Genomic DNA, 15,365 nt, shown 5'->3' with positions numbered 1-15,365 from the left:
TGAAAAAGACATTTTTGTGTTTTGTATAGAAAATGTAAGCATTGTTTCTAACAATTCATCATTCCGGAAAGCACCAACCTGACCTTTGCAGTGCAGTTAGTGACTGGATGTGTGAGACTTGCTGCACAAGTAGTGTGCTAGTTAGAGATCACGGTGGAGAAGAACGATGAAGAAAGGAATCCCAGGAAGAACGTATTACTCATCATCTGAGTGCAGTGCTTGGTGGACAGCAACTTTCTGTTGGTGAGGAAGAGATCTGGCAGAAGAGAAGGAAGAGGCTAGAGCCCCTGAGCCCTCACGGAGCTCTGCCCAGGGCATCTGCTCTGACATTTCTGGGACTTGGCCTGTGATGAGGTGCCGCAGTTGAGAGTTGAAGCGGCAGGTCGGTGTGTGAGCCCCCCTGCTGCCAGACAGCTCCTTTGCCCCCGCCGCCATGTGAACCTGCTGCCCTCCCCATCCTCCATGGAAGTTAGGGTCGGATTTCTTAAGAAAAGGGCTAACCCAGCTGACTGTGCTGCAGTGGGTGACAGGGAGACCGTGGTTTACAGCTCTGCGATAAGTTTCTTTAAAGCCCCAAATTCTGTTTATAAAAATAGATGGTGAACATACGGTACAACATAAAAATCCATGTGGTCCTGGAAAAAAAGTAGAAAGCACTTTAGCCTGAAACAGATGTGCTAAAGCGAGCTCCTCAATGTAGTTTTTATTTTTTATTTGTGTGTGTGTATGTGGGAGATATTTTTGGTTCCTGTTAGGCTTCTTTGCAGCAAAGCCCCTTTCTAGAATTTACTTTCCTTTATTAGAGTTGCAGCTCAGCTTTGTGTGGGCCTCTGGGGGTTTTGGCCAGCCGTTGGCAATTTCTCTCAGACACCCAATTACCCCTGACGTCAATGCCGTCTCTCCCATCTCCCTTGGGTGCCCACATTTTTTCCTTTGTAACACTAATAGCTGACTAGCTAAGTGCCTGTTATTTCCTTGGCAGAAGATTTGATTGTGTTTTGGGCCGGATACTAAATCCAAAAACTATGTAAAAATGTCAATAGGTGAGTGCACATTGATTTCGGTTAGTCACAGTGATATTTGAGCCCCTTTGGGGGCTCTGTCTGGGGAAGTATTTTACAAGAAAGATAATATAACAGAAAATTACTGGAGCTGCACAGGTCTCTGGTGGATTTCTTAGGGGCCTGCTAAGTTTCTGTAGAATCAACAAATGCTTTATTAATCTAAATTTGCGGTTTTGTTCCTGCCTCTCTTCAGACGGTTCGGGCTCGCCGGAGGAGGCTCGGCGGGAGCAGGGCGGCCGGCGGCACAGCCCGGCCTGGCTGGGGCGATGGGGAGGCCGGGGGCGGCGCGGGCCCCCTCCTCACGGCCGAGGCCTGCAGCGGCAGATAACGCGGGGGACGGAGGGGGTCCCCGGCAGCTGCGCGGGGCCGCCGCTGACTGGGAGCGCCTGATAAGGGCCCCGCGCGGGAGCCAGCCGCCAGCACCACGCCGCCAGCGCACTGCGGGGCCGCGTCGACTGGCAAAGAAAGTTAAACACAAGTGGTCCAGGGGCGGCAGGGAGGGCTGTGCTGGCAGATAATGGTAATTGATTGAATCACAGTCGCAGAGCAGCCTTGTTTTGCCTTGCAATTAATTTTTTTCTAATTTTCAGACCGAAGTATTCGAAGGGCTCAGGTTGCACCGACCGCGTGCTGTACTGAAAGATAATAAGCACATGCCCTCTTCAGCTTTTTGGGGGAAATTCAGGCCAAGACAAGGCACAATTAAATAAAACGCACCCCCTTTAAACTTACAAGCACGGGGCTCCGAGCTCAGCAGAGCGTGCTTTTAAGGACGAAGAAAATCAATGGCTTTGTCAGCTTGGTGGTCTGTAGCTGGCTGGCTGCAGGGGATGAGAAGTCAATTTTGTCCATAAAGCCGATGTACGGTGGCACTGGAGAAGGGGATTGCCTGGGGACGGCAATGTGGCGGATGCACACTGGGCGTTCCTTCAGCTCTTCTTCCTCTCCTCTCCCCCTGCAGCCTCCTATCCCAGCACAAGGTATGTGCAGAGCAAACCGAGATTTGTGCTGCAGGTATCTTGTGCTGCTTCCTCCTCTGGTTTATTGGCACCACTTTGGATCTTTCTCACTAGCAACCATTCAGCCAGAATTTCTTTCTCTTTTTAAGGGGATCCCCCAGTATAATGTTCAAGATCAGTAGTATTTTGTGTACTTCAGGTAAATGAAACCTTTTATATTTTTTAGTCTTTGGAAATTGCATCCACAAGCAGTAAAATCTTATGTCAGCACAGCATGTAGATTGCAGGATACCTAATAACTAGTAAACCGTTTTAAAAAGTATTCTGCTTGATCAGACATGGTGCTTAATGTGTAGTGCTATATCCTGCCCTGTAGGTAATTAGTACTGGGGGGGAAAAGCCTCCCCTGTGGACCATGACACCATAGACCTAAACTGGCATTTTTTCACATTTTTTCTTACTGTGATGGAGGGAATTTCTTTGCCCATTTAAAAAATCGTTTCCAAGAAGGAATGGACTGTACAGAGAGTATTCTGTATCCTAAATGAACCTTGCAAGTGCTAACAGTGTATTCTCCTTCCTGGGTAGACAGAGGGTAAGGTGGGCAGGCAAGCAGTATTGTAGTGCCAGAGGACTAGAAATCAAACATAAGGTTGGAGAATAGCCCCCAACCTGGGAAATATATTAGCCAAGGATTATAACAACCTGCTTTTGCTATGATCATGTTGGTTCCCATCCCAGAGCAAATGCATGTGTGGTTGTATTGGTGAAATGAAGGAGTCTTATGTAGTCTTATGTTCTGGTTTATTTTATCATGAAGAAGCTGAGTTTTTTACTGGTGTTCTCTCACATTTTTTCTCAAAGCAGCAACGGAAGATTTCTTTGTACGTAGGCTGAAATTTATGGGATTTTTCTCAACTATGAAGCAGAGGAGTGTTTGCTGGCAGATTGGGCAGGAGAAGGGTATCTTGTGCCCCAAGCCTTCAGCTGTGAATCACAGCTGATATTGTTTTGAACAGGGTATGGAATCTCCTCTGCTGAAAGAGCTGATAATCCGCTTTGTTATGACCACTGGTCATAAGAGGGACAGGTCAGCTTTGAAGAGAGAAGTCTTCTTGAAGGCACCACATTAAAAACTTATGGCCATAGGCTGATCAACTTTAGACAAGGACTTGGCTGTCACTGCAGGGTCTGTGTGTGGACAGAACACACTGATTTCTCAAGAGCCTACTGGGCTACTGCTGTCAGCCTCCCATGAAGTTCCAGGTTCTGGTGTAATGAAACCCACAAACATGATGAGGTCACAGGCCTCTGCCTGGTCTGTTTGGCCACTGCCCTAAAGACGAGTGCTGAGCTGCCCTGAGCAGTATGGTGTGTGACTGGTGCCATGCTCAGGAGCCATTCTCCTCCAGCTGGTCCAGAGCTGGCCAGTGCTCGCAGTCTGTTGGCCTCAGTAGTGCTGACAGCAATATGGAAAACAAGCTCCTGAGTGAAAAGTATTACGAGTTTGTTTGGATAGAAAAAAAACAGCAAAACTCATGGAGGTGATGTGCACCACACACTGCCTGCTCGCCTTTGAGCTCCTCCGGGCCTTGGCTTGTTGTCAGCACTGGGGCCACAGCCCCTGGCATGGTGCACCCTCAGAGCTGCCAGCCCAGCCCACTGGGAGTGTGAGGAAGGGACATGCCTCAGACCTCCTGGAGAAAGATTTAGAATGGTTCCTGTGCTGAATTTTGGGGTATGAGCCTGTACGATGCTGAGAACCAAAAGTCAGAGGCAGCCGGAGGTGCAGACTGCTCGAGAGCAAACTCCTAAAATAAAAGAGGTGGGTTTTAACTTAAAGTCATGTTAAAAAAGCTGCATGCTGGAGGGCCAGCCCCAGACAGCACATGGTGGTGAGTGCAGTGTTCTCACTGCTGCCTCAGGGCAGGCACTGCCTCAGCCCACGCTCAGGCACCCTGTGCCAGCAGAGATGGGACCTGCTGCCCATTCCCTTGCCCTCCTGTGGAGTGGAGAGGACCGTGGGGGGCAGGTAGACAGTGTGAGGAAGTGCGAAGGAGGCGGTGGGGCTGGTGCTGTGAGGCTGTGAGGAGACCGGAGTGCAGGCAGGGGGACGTGGCAGCTGTGGTGGGGAGCAGGAAGGCGAGTGAGTGGAGGCTGTGAGTTAAGGCTGAGGGGAAATGGGTGTGGAAACCGCACTGATGTCTGGGTCTGGGTAGCCAGCAGAGAACTGGGTGAATGGCAGGAGGTGGCGGCTGGGCTCAGCAGGGCTGCTCTGTGTCCTTGTCCCTGCCCTGTCAGAGCTATGCCACGGGCTGGGGCTAAAGGCAGTTTTATGCCCTCTGATTCTGCTTGCTCAAGCTCAGACTTGAAGAAGGTTTCGTTTGACTTCAGGAAGTTGCAGGCAACAACTGCTCTCTGCTTGCGTTTTCCTTCTTCCTGCAAAGCCAGAGTGATCTTCATTAACTAGACTGGAGGTGGGGAGAGCTGTGGCATCTGACTGAAGTGTACCTCAGGCAGCATGAGGCACCCCCTGGAGGCCTCCTCTCCCCAGCGGCCCAGCTTCACACTGACCATCTGCACGGGCTGGGTGTTCTGCAGGTGAGTTCCCCTCCGTGTGCTCTGGCTGTGAAGTATGGCTGTGGGTGCTGGCCCTGATATCTCTGGTGACAGGAGTGAGATGCTGCCCAAAGGCCATCCCTGTTAAGGATTTTAAATAGGGGCACCAGTATGGCATCTCTCACTTTTGATCTTCAGAAAGAATGAAGACTTAAAATTCCTTTTAAAAATATGACTTTTATTTCGATATCCATTTCTTTGCCTTTCCCAAGCAAGCTCAAAAGGCATGTTGCTTGGTAGGATGGTGCGGGAAGGAGGACTTCTTTCTCAAAGCTAGAGACTGTATGTTAAGATAAGTTCAGTGTGAAACGTGTGTGACTTGTTTACTTATTCTGCCAGATCCTACCTTTTAGAATACCAGGTTAAAAGATGGGTGAATTTGTGTAGCAATGAAGGAAGGAGAGTAGTAGAATAGAATAGAAATAGAAATAGAAAGATAGAAGCTCTTTGGGAGATGGCAGTGGATGAAGAGGAAATAACAGCATGAGAGAGAGCAGAAAAAGGAAAAATGGAAACACCAGCAAAATGATTTCTGTCCCTTTGGTAAAGACTTGAGGAGATCCATTGGTGAAGTAATTCCTGCTGTTCCTTTTCCCTGCTTTGTTACAAATCTCTGTGGCTTCACAGGCCAGGTCTCCTTCGTTTCCTGGGTGTGGGCTGTGTCTGTTGGCAGGCAAAAACATCATTAAGATATTCAGTTGAATATTTTGAAATTAGGGTTTGAGGTTGTTCCTGCTATATAATTCACGAAGTCTCACTCAAGTCACAGCCAGAACATTACATCTGCCCCGGAGAATAAGGAGGAAATTCACCAGCTTATTTTAAGTTGATGTCGTGGAAGCATGCAGGAGTATGTCCAAGTTAAACTCAAAGGGAAAAGCTTGGATTGGTTGCAAATTTTATCAGATATATAGTTGCATTAGGCACCTCACATTTAAAAATGATTTAAAATTGAAAAACATCAAGTTTTTGAGCAAAATGTGCTATTCAAAAATGTATCAGTATGAACATGTGAGTATCTTACATAAACATGTCAGTGTGAGAGAGCAAGTTCAGTAAGGCATCAGTTAATTCACATTTGAGATAAATCGTGTGTACATCGATACCACATTCTGGTAGTGTGTGTAATTATTAAGAGGCATCAGAATTATGCTTTTGCTTTTGTGTTTTAGTTTTATGAAAGCATGCAGGAGAGCTGTGATGTTTCTGTTGTTGGTGTAATCTTACATTTATTTCCTAATCCTGGAATACTCATTCGGTTCACTTGGGCTGTCTTGTAATTTTGACAAAGTTTCTTTTTTTGTCTGGATCTTCATGGGAATGGTCTCTCAGTTGACTGCCAAGCATTCACTCTCTCTTTCATACTGCTTTTATAGCCCGACATCACCATCAGTCTTAGATTCACAGAGCAGGTAGACAGAATGGTTGGAAAGGAGAGTGAACGACCTCAGAGAGAAACAGACTTATGTGCTCTGATTGCAGAGGAGATGCAAAATTGGAGGAAGAGATGGAAAGAGGATTAGTATGATCCTGAAACTTCTGAAATCAGAAACCTACTGGAAGGAAGAAATGCATCTACATTATTTTACTTTTCTTGTCTTTTGGGCAAGCAATTCTGTCAACAGCTGAGCACTGCTCTGCTTTCTTTTCCAGTATCAACTGCTGCCTCACTATTTATCTGAAGTGCTGTTGTAGACATGGACTTGTGAAGCAAGAGGAACAAACGTCTTGCTTCTGGAGGTGTGATGGGGTAATATCTTCCCTGCCTGGGCACTTAATGGCTTCCAGGAGCCAGTCTGTTAAAGTAATTTTACTTACAACGTATCATCCAAACAAATAAATAAATACAAATTACAGCGTGTTCAATATGCCCTGTGACTTCATGGTGGCAGCATCAGTTGTGAGGAACAGTTTGTGGAGAGGTGATCTCCATCTAGAATAGATTATTCTGTAACTGAACAAAACCCAAAAAGAATCTGTAGCAGAAAGTGAGATTTGAATTTTGCTTCTGGTGCAATTTGGGGTCTTAATGAGCAGTGCTTTTTTGTTACAAGATTAAATGAGAACTGACCAGGTGATTGACTTCCACAATAAAAATCAGAATTCCACAAGCCCAATAGCAAATGATTCTTGAGTTGAGGGGTAAATAGCTAGGTTAGTTAAAAGATACCCTTCTCTTGAGGCAGTCAGAGGCTACTTCAGGACTTCCCTCCTTTTGCAGCAATATCCCAGAAAGTGAGACAGGAAAAGGCACACGTGCTCCTAGTGACGGCAGCTTGAGCTCATTAGTTTTGATTTTTAGATATGCTGGCATTGTGTCAACAGCTTTCTGTCACATTTATGGCCTTTCCAGATTACTTATCTGGGGGAGAAGCATACTTTCTGTTTATGTTCAGCCTTCTGTTATTTATGTCATTGAGCTCACTGCCCAGACAAAGCCCATCACTGCATATTGAATCTACTGTCAAAGTTGCGAGGGAAAGACACAAAGCAGAGGTAACTCTTCCATGCAGTTCTTTACTTCTGGCTGACTCCACTGTGCTCCTGTGGTCTTTTGAAAAAGCGCATCAAAAATAAATGAACTATTAGAAAAATCATTCCCTCCCATGAATGTGCATATAGATATTTTTCTGATGAGATTAAAAAAAAAAAGAGAGATTTCTTTTGCAGTATCCTTACTAGAATTCTCTTCATTTAATTTATCTTTGCTAATTCATCTTGGAGTGCTTTGGAATATCTCTTAGCATCTGTCCCTCTATCCTGTGTTTCACAGGACAGTCTGTAGAAAGCACAAAACATGTGATGAAGAGTCTTTACTGCTGATTGAATTTCCCCCAGCATAATTCCCTGTTTGGTACAGAGACTTTGAGTGAGCTGGTTGAGTCTCCTTTTGAACCCATCATAGATTTTTCTTTGTATTTTATTTCCTTTAAAGTTTATTTCCTTCCTTATGGCAGCCACCTTTTGCCAAACGAGTAAGGCACTGCAGTTCTTCCTGGCTTTTGCCCCATTTACCCCCTCCCAAAAAGATTGCACTGGCTGTGTGACTGAATCTCAGATTTTCCCCGGAGCGATCTCTGATTTCTTTTCAATCAGTTCATTTAATTGACCGTGTTTATTTCCCTAACCTTTGCGGCTCCCTGAGTGCAGCTATTTGTCAGAAGCTGGATGTTAAGCATCCTTCTCATGTTTTACCTGGAGACTTTCTTAAAACATCTCATCTGTTCTTTGCATTAGGGGCTAAGCCCAAAAAGGAAACTCTCAGTCAAAAGGCTATCTAAATGGATAATGTGATACTTTGAGACCTGCTACAAAGAGGCAAATGTCCCTATCCCACTGTCCTGTGTTTATCCCACCAGAGCAATGGCAGCTTTGAAGACTTGCTTGGGCAAGGATCCCAACGTGGATGTCTGCAAGACAGCAAACTGGAACGCAGTACACGCACCTAGCGTGCTGCTTAGATGTGGAGCCTAGGCATGGTGCCCACTTAGGAAAGCAGCTTTGTAGTCTGTATTTGCTTAATTTAGTCTTCATCTGTCCTCCTGAGAATGGCTGTTCACTGCACGTTAGTGTCCAAGAGTGGGAAATGATGGAGGCAACTTTTATGAGAAAGATGAAGCAACTTGGCACTCGATGGAGTTTGCTTCTTAAAACATCATCCCTTCTGCTCGTCTAAGGAATTTCCAAAACACAAATAGGACGGGGAGAAAGATGCCTTTGTGATGTCTTGGTGACATTAGCTGCCTTCTTTAAAGACTATAACATTCTGTTTCAATGCTTTTCACGCTTTAGTTTGGCATACAGCATAAATCCAAGCAAACTGACCTGAAATGGGAATACATTTTCCTCTTCAGTGACTTCTGTCTGTGTCTGCCGCTAGTATCTATATTAGTAAATGCCCTTTCTTGGGAAGATCCTGGCTCTATTCTTGTCCAAAATCTTTTAAACAGTGATAACACACCATTATTTCCTAGAAAGTCTGGTCAGCTTCTTACAAAGCAACTCTTAAATCATTGTCCTATTTTTTCCCAGTACCACTTATTTTTATCCTGTCCTTTAAAAATAAACATAAGAGTAATTAGGAAGAAACGCTCTGCGTTTGAAACACAAATAGAAGGAAGTAAATGCTATGATGTGTCCACGGATTCCAGTCCGTACTCAAATATCCAAATTTAAATCTTGATGTCTAAGTTAAATGAAAAGAGATCCTTTTAAACAATAGTCCCTTAATTATTCAGGAAAGGTAAACTTGAACATTTGACTTGATTGCAATAATACAGCTAGCTTAATTTTTTATTATTTTAAACTCTCACCCAGCATGCTGTAGTAAGTTATTTTCAGTATGTTTTTAAAGTCCATATTGAAATATTAGCCATAACTGTCTGCTGTGTATAAAGGGGGGGGATATGTTTGAAGTTTAATCATGCTTCTACTTACGCTCAGTCCCAGAGCAATCCTTTTTTCTGCTGCTGAGCTCAAACAGCCAGTAGCCAGGTTTGATCTGCTGCCCCACGGAGCAGTGCCCTATGTGAATTTGAAGTTGGCTCAACCCGGGAGGCCTGCAAATAAAGACTAGCCTCAGGTAGCCAGCTCTCTCCTTCCCAGCGCAGCTCCTGGGGCGCTGCCTGGAGCAGTCCTCCTGAAATTGTTTCAGGCAATTGCTGCAGACTATCTCCACTCCTGCCCCTCTTACCCCTCCTTCCCTCTCCTCCTCCTGGCATAAGGGAGGAGTTTTGGAGTCCAGGAGTCCTATTTGACTTTAATAAAAATGAAAAAATAAAAAGCAGAGCAGTTTGTAGGGAACTGGCACAGACTGTGGAAACGGGAGCCACAGCAAGACAAAACCCAGTGGCCTTCAAAACTTTTTTCTCTTCTTTTTCACCACATGACTTGGAGGATGTGGACAGTAATTAAAGGACCCCCTAGCTCCTCATTTTCTGTGCCTAGTCCTTTGATCTGGTTTGTGTCGGGGAGCTATTTTCATTGTTCCTGTCTTTTCTTTTATTCTCACCCGGCCCCTTTGATGTGAGCAATGATGATCTTTAATTCCAAAATAGGAGATGGGCAGGATAGCAGTGCTGGCCTTACATAATGCATCTTTCACATCTTATTTTTAAACTTGAGCACAATAGGTGCAAGTTGGAGCACGGGGAGCATTAACCCTCTATGAGCAGGGAGCTGCGAGGAGGCTCAGAGCCTGTGGTACCGTCAGTCAGGTTAATCTTCTGTGGATGCCTACAGATGCGTTTGTGAAAAAGATGATTATTGTTATTTTTGTTCAAATGTGATAGATTTCTAAATATAATCTGGAGGGAGTTGATCCTAATTGTTCCCATGTGGAAAAAATGTGCTGAGAAAGAACAGTAAAGCTAATGCAGTTATTCTGACTGGCTTCACTTGGCAGCACAGTGGGAGTGAAGCATACTGTTTATTAGTGTATGTTAATAAACTATAAGGGACAAGCTGCGGGTGGCGCTTTATAAACTGTTAGCTCAGGTAGGATGGATAGCAGTGTGGAGGTTATTACTAACACTAGCAGGAGCAGAGGGCTGGGGTCTTTGTTAGCTTGAAATTCCCCGAGTCCATCACACCCCACGCTGCACGTCCATCACTGGCCTGGCTGAGCGCAGCGGGGGCGCGCGGAGCGCCCGTGAGCCACGCCACCCCTGGGGACACCCTGTGCTGCTTCGGTGGCATCGTGCCATCGGCCCCAGGGAGGCAGGTGGTGGTGGCAGGGCTCCGTTCCCGGGGGGCTGCCCTGGGAGCTGCCGCATTAGTGCGGTCCCATCTGCCCCGGCAGCACCTCCTCCCCGCGGGCCCAGCCAACAATGGCTCCTGCTGCCTGCACTGACATGTGCGGGGCTCGCGCAGGGAATCCGCCTGAAATTTTAAGCACATAGCCCAGAAATTTTGCACTGTGGGACACGAAGCACCCACATCCGGTCTAACTTGAAATGCCATGGAGGGAGGGCTGAGCTCTTTCCAGCGCCTTTTGTTTTAGCAGGAATTGTGCCTCTGGAAATTCAGAAAATTAGACGTGTCCTGCTCTGCCACCTGAACATTACTCTTTGAACATTTTGTTAGTTTCTTCCACGCTTAGAAGCAGATCCAAACGTGTAGCAATTTAAAAAAAAAAAAGAAAAAAAAAAGCAACGTATTGTCTGTTTTCCTGGGAAAATTGTCTTGTCAATAAGAAATAACAAAGAAGCAATGAGGACAGCAAAGGTTAAATGTGATGGAGAGAGGACAGAATCTGATTATGTTGGAGCTTAACGTCTGCTTTTTTATTTTCATTCATAAAATATGTAATGCGAAAAGACCTCCATGGATGTAACCATGTTATATGTGGAATTATACTCTCGTGACACCGGCACTTTCAGGGACATAAAACTTGTGATGCGTTTGTGTATTCCTTAAAATAACAGCTGTTTATTAGATATCTTTCAGGGAGATTCTGCGATACGTTGTGGTCCTGCAGTAGCAAAGTGCTCCAGCAGATGCCTGACTGCTGCACGTGGCTGGACGCATAGGTTCTGCAGCTTGTGCTTGCTTAAAGCTGGGCACACGCTTAAATACTTTGCTGAACTGGGGCCAAGGCAGATGTAGTGAATACCTATAATTAACTTTGCTAAATGGCTTACAATATGCCACTTGTTTCCATGTGCTTTTAGATTTCCCACTTGATTATCATTTGGGCTGAACTTCTGCGTGTTTGTCCTTGTCTGACAATCTCTCTCTTTCTTTTTTCTTCTTAGTTTAGTCAATTCCCTCAGAATCTTTCTGCATTTGTAATAAAGGAGGAAAAATTCTAGTTCTAGTATAGTGGTGATCCAAGAAAATGCAGGAAGAAGGAGTTGTGGAGAGAACTAATATTTCACTGGAGCAGCTTCTGGAGTTGGAAAAAGCAGACATGGTTCTTAGAGCTGGCAGCGGGACATGGAACCTGTAACCGTGTCCACTTTTTCCAAAGATATCAGCTAATCTAATAATAAAGACTTCTAGGGTGATGTAATTCCTTTTTTTAGACAGGGCAAAACAAACATTGAAGTTGGAAAGGGAAAGTTGGCACCAGTGCATTCCTCAGCGAGTACTAGAGTCTTGTCTCGAGTTGGAAAGGAAAGGAGAAATTACTCTTTCTAAACCAGCCCTGTTTAAGGGCTTGAGCATGCCCAGATAGCCCCTAGTTAGGCTCCAGCAGCCTAATGAAGCTGCCTGTTTTGTGATTTCCCTGCACACATTCCCTGCCTGCCTTGATTGGCAGCTGGGTAGCAGACCTCTGCAGCTGTGACAATTTGCCTGAGGGAGACTGTAAGTGTCTCATTGAAACTTGCATTGTAAAATCCTCCGAAATGCCTCCCATAATATTAGGCACAGGAGAAAAACACAGGTGTGAAAAACTTTCACAGATCCCATGAGTTCAATGTCTCTTGGCAGCTTTGGTGGATTCGCAGTTATTATATAAATTTAAAACTTACAGTTACGGAGAAGGATTCGTTCCATCTTCTGCCACAAGGAGAAGCGAGGCCAGCATCAGCACTCGGCCTTGTGAGGAAGAGGAGGGCTGTTGGCCCACCTGCCCTGCTGCCATGGCAGCCCAGCGTGTTGCCCTGAGGGAGGGCACGGGCTCAGGCTCCCAAAGTGAGCGTTCAGTGACTGATTCTGCATCCATTGAAGGAGCGATTTGGAAATCCAAGGGGTATGTCAGCAAATTCAGCGTTTCTGTATGTGTATAAGATTTTATCCTTTTCTCCTCTTCCCCTGGTTAAGTAGCTTAATATGCTGCTCATTGATGTAGCTCTTGCTTATCTAGAGCACTGTCAGAGTTGCTGTGGGATGAAGCTCATCTTCGGAATGCCCGGACTGTGTGCTGCTCTGTTTGCTCCTAGCCGTGTGCCTGCATGTTACAGCCACTTCATTCCTTACGTCTGCCATGTGAATGAAGCTCAGCCTGACTGCAGCCTTTGGGTGCAGCACTTTAACAATCCCAGCGCAACATTCAGGAATTAAAGTTTTGAAGAAATGTGAGCAGCTAAATTTAAACTTCAGAAATGTGCCTGATGTGGGTGACCTGTGGGTGTGTATGTGGAGGTTCCCCTGTGAGGCAGCCAGGCTGCATTTGTTGCTGAAAGGAAAGAGAGTTTGGTTAACTGGGAACGTTTGATTTGTTTTTGATTAGTGACTGAGAGCAAGGTTAAGCTATAATAACATATCTGCTGTAATGAGATCGTGTTGGTGAGTGATACATGTGGCTAAAAAGATGTAGATAAGTCGCTCTGTAAAGCAAATAGCCTTTGGAAATGCTTTGGAAATAAACACACAAAATAGATGAAATAAGAATTAAAGCCAAATTTAAAGATTTCTTTGCACTTCTGTGCTCAGAGCTTTGCCATCAGGCTGCCTCGTTCTGAGCAGCCAGGCTAATGGGGCAGCTGGCTGGAGCCCTGTGAAAAGAGAAGCTGTTCTGAATTTAGTAACGAGAAGTGTAGATGCATCACTGAGTTTCTGTTGCCGTAACCCGGTGCCAGAGCCATCGACTAGTCAGAGCTGAAATAGCAAGCCTTGTCAGATCTTCAATTAAAATGACATTCAGAAGTTTCTTGAGAGCCCCTTTGCAGCTTTGCCTTCTCTCCAGGACTGCATACTTCCGTCAGGTCAGGAAGATCGCTCCCACTGCTGCAGTTGCACACTGTATGACTTGGTAGCTGCAGTAGGGCTGTGGCTGTTTCAGTTCCAGGTTCGTATCACAGCGTTTTGCTCTCGGTGCTTTCTCAGACTGTCCTCCCACAGACCACGAAACCTGTGCTGATGTATAGTGATTTAATGTACTGTAAACTACACAAGAGGGCTCAGTTTCATGGATGAGTAAAGCTGTTGTATAAATCTTTTAAGTGGTGTCAATTGAGGAGCTGAACTCAGAGTTCAATTGAACACTCGTGATATCAGATGAAAGCTGAACTTCAAACACTCGCCAAAGCTGCTTCATTCTGTAGCAACGTTTTAAACAAACATTGTGGAGTAGATCAGCTGTGCACTCTGTGGTTCCTGGATGGGAAACTGAGGCACAGAGCCACCAAAGTCCCCGCCTCTGGGGGGGCTGCCCTGGACTCTGCCTGCTGGACTGGTGGTTGTGTGGGGAAGGAACTGATTTACATGGCAACACTGGGGAAACCGCTTGTCTTCTCTCTTGTGGCAGTGGTGGTAGCAAACGTGTTGTGTTCCTCTACTTACCAAATAAATAGAGCTGTAAAGGAAACGGTAGCTTTGAGAAAACCTGCAGTCTAGAGCATCTGTTTTCTACTGTACTTTGTTCAGTGATCTCTTCCTATAATTTACATCCAAAGCATTAAATGACAGAATTTGGCAGAATCAGATATATACGGTAGAGCTTAATGGTGATGTATCAGGGAATAAAGAAAGCCCCTCAAGCCTGCTAAGCTCTGCACATGCACGTGAGCAGGGGTGGGGGAAGGAGAGCTGTGTTTTTCTTGGAAGAGGACCTTTTCGGTTTCTCCTAATCTGGCACCTGGAGGTCCAGCTGTGCTAGCTGGAGGCTGTGTGTAGTCTCATGCATGGGAAGGATGATGGGCAGATCTCTGTACAAGTTGAAGCGTTTTGTATCTCTACAGGCAATATATATGGCTATATTTGTGAAGAGTGGCAGTGTGAAATGGGAGGGGAATTACTGTGCAAACAATGATTTGCCAGTAGTGCTCCGGTCTGGCCTGGTGTCTGTTGTGATTCGCTGAGAGGACCAGCAGCGTGTGGATTTTCCAGCTTTGCTTGCTGGTGCTCCAGCAGCCATGAAGCTGCTGCGACTGCCATCAGTGCTTCCTGCCTCCATGAACTGCCTGTAAATTATTTTCCCTGGGCTGGAGCTCTGCACATGGCCTGGAAATGTGTCATTCTGGTTATGTGCAGCTTGGTCTTATGCTGAGTTGTACCAGTCCTGTTTTGTGGTATTTCCATTGGCTTAATTTGATGGCAGTATTCCTAATTTACTTAGGTATAAGTAAGAGTATTGAGTTCGTTACTTCTAATAGTTTAGTTCTCTTGATTTATTTTTGTTCTTCAGTCACACAAATGCCAAAGTTAATTTGCTCTTAAACACTTGATTTCCTCGGACATAAAAGTGATTCCATATTTTAAAAAGAAAATAGAGAAGGGCTTTATTCTGCAAGGAGGTCTGTGCTGGGGCTGGTGGGGTTACAGAGCTTTAAAACCACTGAGTTAACATTTGAGAACATTGGAAAATTGTGTGATGTAATGTTGCACTCCTTGTTAATGTTAGACCTTGTGGGTTTCACAGCTGTGGATCAGGAGCTACTATGGGGTGGCCCAGAATGTTTTCTGTGCCTTTAATAACAAGTGGTTTTCATGGAGAACTTCTTACAGCACAGGAGAACCGAGCCATATACTGTGCTTCAACAAGGATACTATTTCTCCACAGTGCACATTAGTCAGTGAGTTAAACAAGCATCAACATTAAAACAGACATTATCCCCTGCAGTGTATTTTCTTAGTGCTTTGTCCATTACAGCTTTCGAGTGATGAGGCTTCTAGCCCTTCCCTTTAGAAAGAGCTCTTTCTAACATTTATCACAGATATCTTCCTGGTGTCTAGCATAAAATTTTGTTTTCTGATTGCCTTTCACCCATCCTAGCTTTGCTCAGTGGGATATACCAATGTTGTTTACAGTGTGCGAGCCCCCCGTAAGCAGTTCCTT

At 45.3% G+C, this 15,365-nt stretch overlaps 1 protein-coding gene across 5 annotated transcripts in view; it reads left to right on the top strand.

The window, feature by feature from the left end:
* The window catches only part of ZNF423 (zinc finger protein 423), a 194,385-nt gene that overhangs the window by 69,354 nt on the left and 109,666 nt on the right, over positions 1–15,365 (top strand). The window contains exons 1-2 of one of the 5 annotated variants that reach the window (XM_042877066.1): positions 3,777–3,848; positions 4,475–4,624. The exons of 3 other annotated variants lie outside the window; for them this stretch is intronic. The gene's annotated coding sequence lies outside the window, so the exon portion shown is untranslated. Of the gene's footprint in view, positions 1–3,776; positions 3,849–4,389; positions 4,625–15,365 lie in introns of those variants that run through there. One more of the 5 variants, XM_042877067.1, reaches the window with a different exon arrangement.

This window comes from Lagopus leucura, unplaced genomic scaffold, assembly GCF_019238085.1.
Source record: "Lagopus leucura isolate 7727_CA_CO unplaced genomic scaffold, USGS_WTPT01 Super-Scaffold_100017, whole genome shotgun sequence".
NCBI classification, from domain to species: domain Eukaryota; kingdom Metazoa; phylum Chordata; class Aves; order Galliformes; family Phasianidae; genus Lagopus; species Lagopus leucura.
The sequence above is the reverse complement of the archived record's forward strand: the minus strand, read 5'-3'. Positions and strand labels throughout refer to the sequence as shown.